Raw genomic sequence first — 6,504 nt, 5'->3', positions numbered from 1 at the left:
AACTCTTCTCGTTTTCGTCGTGCTTTCTCTGATTTGCCGACACGCATTTTCTCGTGCAACTTCCAAAGAATCCTGACGGTCTAACTTCAGCGCTCGATCGTCTAATAAGTTTAACTTTCTCAACAATGAATACGTGGTCCCGGAAGTGATCATGTGTTGCCCGAACACCATATAGTAAGGCGAGGTCCCTTAACTTGAATGCATTGCTGATCTCAACGAACAGCATATTTTACTTAAATTTTCGTCCCAATCCCTCTGATCAGGCCGTATGTATGCTCTTATTGCCGATATCACCGATCGATTTACACGTTCGGAAGCGTTGGCTTGGGGAGAATGTACCGCGGTAAAGGTGTGAGTTACGCGATACTGTTCCATTAATTTGCCAAACGCATGAGAACGGAACTGAGAGCCATTGTCGGACACTACGGTTTCTGGCACTCCATACGTTAAGAACAATCCTTCTTCCAAATATTTAACCACAGTACTTGTGTCAATTTTCCTAACAGGTTTCAGAAAAACGTATTTGGAAAAATGGTCCAAGACAATAAAAATACCCACATGGCCGCTTCTCGATCTAGGATAAGGTCCGAGAAAATCCATAAATAACCGTTGGAAAAATCGATTTCTGGAGCTTTCCCTAAGGGCGGTCGTAAAACGCAATTTGATGGCTTCGTGGTCCTGCATACCTCGAAAGCATTCACATAAGCCTTTACATCAGGCACTAGCCCAGGCCAAAAATAGTAACGCCTAACTCTTTCGATGGTCTTATGGATGCCCCCATGAGACGACAAGGGACTATCGTGAGCTTTCGCTAGTATTTCGGGAACTAACTCCTTTGGAACCCAAAGTTTCCACGCGAATTCGTCGTGCATGCGATCTCCTGTTAGGTGTTCGGCCTTACGATAAACGAAACCTTCCTCAGTCTTAAGGTCAGGAAAATTAGTTTCGTTCGCCTTCACTTTATTCACTAAATCGGTGTATTCCCCCGATTTAAAATGCTCCGAGCTCAAATCTAAAAGTAATCCGTCTCGCAAGTCCACCGCGGCTATCACTTCTTCATTAACCCGAGACAACACGTCGGGAACCAGATTGAGGGATCCTGCACCATTTAAAATGCTCAAGCAAACTTGTGCAACTCTTCTACGTACACTATAGCTGCAACTGCGCCATCTGCATTTGCTCGACTATTACTCCGCTGCCAAGTGTAATAACTTCGTTGGAGAATAAGACAACTGATTTGAAATGCCCCTTCCAAGCTTCTATGCGAAATGTCAACCGAAAACGTAAAAGCGTGGCCCCGCCCCCGATCCGCAAAACTAAGGTTCAGGCCACTATACCGCTCAACAAGCCGGCCGATCATTCTTCTGCAAAGTCATTGGGTAACAATCGATTCGCGAGTCTGGCTGATGAAGCAGATGAAATGGAACAGGACCTGGAGTATGTTGACACTCTTAACGCAGATGCACGTGTCCTTGGCTGAGATGGTCTATCTGTAAAATCCAACAAGATCCTTGCTACTTGTGTTCCGAACGTAAGTGATCCGGTATTATTGGTAAAATCTCTCGACCTTAACATCGGCTCCTCAAACTAAAAAATTCGTATTTCCAAATTTCGTGTTTCCAGCATTTATACAGTCAACTCTGACGCTTTTCGAGTTACTGTAAAAACACTGACTACGCTTAACTGCAAATTTTGGCACCACCAGCTAAAAGAAGACGAGGCTTACAGAGTAATGTTTAACTACTACTACTACAAAGAAAACGACAGGGAAGACATAGAAACACTGTCAAGCGTGCTTCCCGTAGAAAGGAATTACTTCAATGGCAAAGCTGCCATATGTTTGGGCACTCTCAAAACTACTGTGTCCTGGATCCCGTCTGTGGTAAATGTTGTGGTAAACATGTTAGTAGTTCCAATGTGCGTAAACTGTGGCGGTAATCACATCTCGAAAGATAAAAGCTGCCCAGTCATACCAACTGAGGCACTAAGAACAAACATGTCGTATGCTGATAAAGCTCGACCCAAGGATATGCAAGTAGGGACTAGTACTACTCCACAGAGTGATGCTAGCCCTCCTTCCGACCCTAAGCTCAACCATAAATTCTCTGCGATAGATAATGTCATCCGCGACATCAATACCAAACAAGACAGAGTCCAATAAGGCTTTCAGAGAGCTGGTATAGGTTCTCATTGCACGATTGCCGAAATGATTCACCCAACAATAATTATTGGATTGTAGAACGCCCGTGGTTTAATTCAAATATCCGAAGAGCTTCGAATTTTCCTCAGCGTTCATAACATTGACATAATGCTCGTCACAGAAACTCAAATGCGCGATGGTCAGCGCATCTACTTACCAGGCTACCTTACCTACCATGCCCATCACCCCAGTGGCAATAGTAGAGGTGGTTCTGGAGTCATTAAAGGAATCTCTGAGTCACAATCCCCTGCCCCCCGCCTCTACCAACGACAGACAGATTGCGAGTGTCTGCCATTACAGACCTCAGAAGGAAATGTACCATTAGCGGCGATATATCTACCTCCAGCTGAAAGATGGATTCGTTCAGTATTGGAATACTTGCTGGCTGGACTTGGAAGCGTGGTCGTGGCAGGATGCTGTAATAAACTTGCGCTGCGTAGGGACCTCAAGAAAGTTCGTGGTTAATCTCAACTTTGTATCTCTTATAGTTCCTGATATTTCAGCGTTCATACGGACAGACGGACATGGCTCAATTGTCTTCGCTATTCATCCTGATCAAGAATATATATACTTCACAGGGTCGGAAACGCTTCCTTCTACCAGGTAGCGTACTCGGCCCTACCCTGTACTCCATCTCTTCTTCAGATATGTCTACAAAAACACCAATCACTGAAGTTGAAGAATAAGACGTCCCAATTGCGACCTATGCCGACGACACTGCTGTCCTAACCAAAAGCAAAAGTATTTTGGCTGCCCCATCTGCACTGCAAGAGTACCTGGATGCGTTTTACCAATGGGCCATGAACTGGAACATTCGAGTAAACGCAGACGTTCACCAATCTCCGTAGTAGCTGCCCTGGACTCAGCCTTAACGGAAGTAAAATCAGAGCTCTAGGCCGCGTTACTGTTTTACACAATTTTAAAATATTCATTTTGCTGGTTAAAATTCCGCAAGCGCCACCTATTGTCGGCGAATAAACGTTGAGTAACTGATGGTGACGTTACTACCCATGTGAGGCCTTATAACATAAATTTCTTCATAAATACCGAAATAATGTTCCATTTAAGAAGTCGATAGATATTTACAGAAATAAGTTATACGCCTCAGTTTTTGTGGTCGTTAGAGTGGGCGTGGCCGGATGAAAACTTGTGGAAAGTTGCAGTGGCATCTCTTAAATACGTACTCTTAAGCAAAACTTTGTAGCTCATATAGTTTCCGAGACTTTGTGGGCGTTAGGGTTGACGCGGCTAGATGGGAAAATATTAATTTGCATTTGGAGCATTATAAAAACCTCCATGATTAATCCGAACTTTAAGATGCGCTGGCATCTTAAGATTATACATTCTGGCTTGATCGGAAAAATACAATTCGCATTGGAAGCATTATGAAAACCTACATGCTTAATCCGAATTTTCTACCTTTTGAAGTTACCGAGATATCAGCTTTTCTAGAAAGTCCGAAAACCGTCTTTTGAGCCTTGTGAGCAGTATTACCAGATGCGCTGGCATCTAAAGAATTTCATCTTTCTAGCTCTAATAGTTCCTGAGATTTCATAGATAGTTTTTTGTTATTTGTGGGCGTTAGAGGGGCGTTGCAGGATGCTGTAATATACTTGCGCTGCTAGGGACCTCAAGAATCTTCATGGTTAATCTCAACTTTGTATCTCTTTTTGTCCCTGAGATCTCAGCGTTCATACAGAGAGACGGGCAGACGAACGGACAGACGGACATGGCTCAATCGACTTCGCTATTGATCCTGATCAAGAATATATATACTTTATAGGATCGCAAACGCTTTCTTCTATCTGTTACATAATTTTTTTACCCTTTTACGCTACGAGTAAAGGGTATAAAAAGAGAAAACAAAAATGTAATTAAAAATATGGCCAATCTTGTACAAGGCATATATATTTCATAATAAACGTATATCAAAGAGAGCCTTAAACGAAAGCCAGGCTAAATATCTGGATCTATCTATCTGGATAAATCTGTACAAAATATAAAATAAGCACCCACAATAATTATAAAAAGATGTTCAACTAAGAAAAAAAGAACCAGCTAAAGATAATATGTATATCGATATAGTGATATATTAAATATAAATGCATATGTATTAAAGAACAAAATTCTATTTTTAGGTATAATGAAAATAAAAAAAATTAAATAAAACAAAATAAATAAATATAAATTATGTGAATGAAAAAAATATGAATTCTGCAGAGTGCTTTAGAACCACTCTTGATACGGGACCAAACTCCCGATATAATATCCTATGCTACACATAATATACATAGTATCCGTAAGTGTCCGGAGTGCCCATAATCCATTAGATAATGGAATTGAAAGATATATATGAAACACTTCATAATATAAAAATTGATTTTGACAAATTCTATAAGTCATTATCAAGACCTCTGCCAGCACAGCAAAACACTGCGAACAAGCATGCCGAAACATTAGTAAACCGCTTCAATACAGCGCGTGAGTTACCGCTGATGTCTTGCAGATGACATCACCTCCACCCAAACCCCCTCGGGCAATGTCCCACTAACGGCGGTGCCGTTCAACCCGGACATCGGACCGCCGACTCAGCCGACTCCCAGAGCTGAATCTTATAAACAACTGGGCCACAGGCATCCGGCCGAAAATGCTGACCTAGGCTATTTCGCAAACACAGCATATGTACCCCACTCTAAAGTTAGCTTACATTTGTACTCAGAGCGAGAATAAAAATCAGTCTTATAACGACACCTAAAAGAGGCAGATCGCATTTATTAAACTCAAATCTTAAACCAAGAATTACTGAAGTAGAAGACAGCCTATTCCCGGACCACTAACATAATTGGCGCAGCCGGTTTTTAAAAGAACCAAAGGATGGAAATCACCAGGATCATCATTATTGTTACTATGTAAATAATTCGGTGAGCTAAGGGACAAAGTGGTAATGGGAAAAAGAAGGAAAAGAACAGAGAAACGCCAATGTGGCGGCAGAATAAAAAGTGCAAATAATTAAATACAATCCAAGTCAGCGAGTTAGTGAGGTCTAATAAAAAAAAAGAGAATATGTGCTTGTTTACCAAAAAAAAAATATATATATATCAATTGTGACCACCAATCACTGGTCGGCGCAAAATGCATCGCGCATTATTATGGATATATAAAACCAAATATTCTGATCAAAGGCCCACACAAAAGAAATTTTTTAGAAACATCTATATTCACTGTGACCATCATCGTCGATTGGCGCAGAATGCATCGCGCATTAAATATGGATATCTAAATCTGAAAAATATATATTTATACCAAATTGTGACCACCAATCACTGGTCGGCGCAAAATGCATCGCGCATTATTATGGATATATAAAACCAAATATTCTGATCAAAGGCGCACACAAAAGAAATTTTTTAGAAACATCTATATTCACTGTGACCATCATCGTCGATTGGCGCAGAATGCACCGCGCATTAAATATGGATATCTAAATCTAAAAAAATATATATCTATACCAATTGTGACCACCAATCACTGGTCGGCGCAAAATGCATCGCGCATTATTATGGATATATAAAACCAAATATTCTGATCAAAGGCCCACACAAAAGAAATTTTTTAGAAACATCTATATTCACTGTGACCATCATCGTCGATTGGCGCAGAATGCATCGCGCATTAAATATGGATATCTATATCTGAAAAATATATATCTATACCAAATTGTGACCACCAATCACTGGTCGGCGCAAAATGCATCGCGCATTATTATGGATATATAAAACCAAATATTCTGATCAAAGGCCCACACAAAAGAAATTTTTTAGAAACATCTATATTCACTGTGACCATCATCGTCGATTGGCGCAGAATGCATCGCGCATTAAATATGGATATCTAAATCTAAAAAAAAATATATCTATACCAATTGTGACCACCAATCACTGGTCGGCGCAAAATGCATCGAGCATTATTATGGACATATAAAACCAAAAATTCTGTTCAAAAGCCTACACAAAATTTTTTTTACAAAAATCTATATTTACTGTGACCATCATCGTCGATTGGCGCAGAATGCACCGCGCATTAAAATATGGATACCTAAATCTGAAAAAAGATATAAATATATCTATATCAATTGTGACCATTATCACCGATTGGCACAAAATGCATCGCGCATTATTATAGATTATCAAATTAAAATATTCCAAACAAAAATCATACAACGAAAATTTTATCTTGAACCCATATCAATTGCGACCAAAAAGCTGACCCAAATTAATAACAGATGCACATCTTCAATTTTTTGG

Source organism: Drosophila eugracilis, unplaced genomic scaffold (assembly GCF_018153835.1).
Source record: "Drosophila eugracilis isolate 14026-0451.02 unplaced genomic scaffold, ASM1815383v1 contig_1724, whole genome shotgun sequence".
NCBI classification, from domain to species: domain Eukaryota; kingdom Metazoa; phylum Arthropoda; class Insecta; order Diptera; family Drosophilidae; genus Drosophila; species Drosophila eugracilis.
This window is presented reverse-complemented; position numbering follows the sequence as displayed.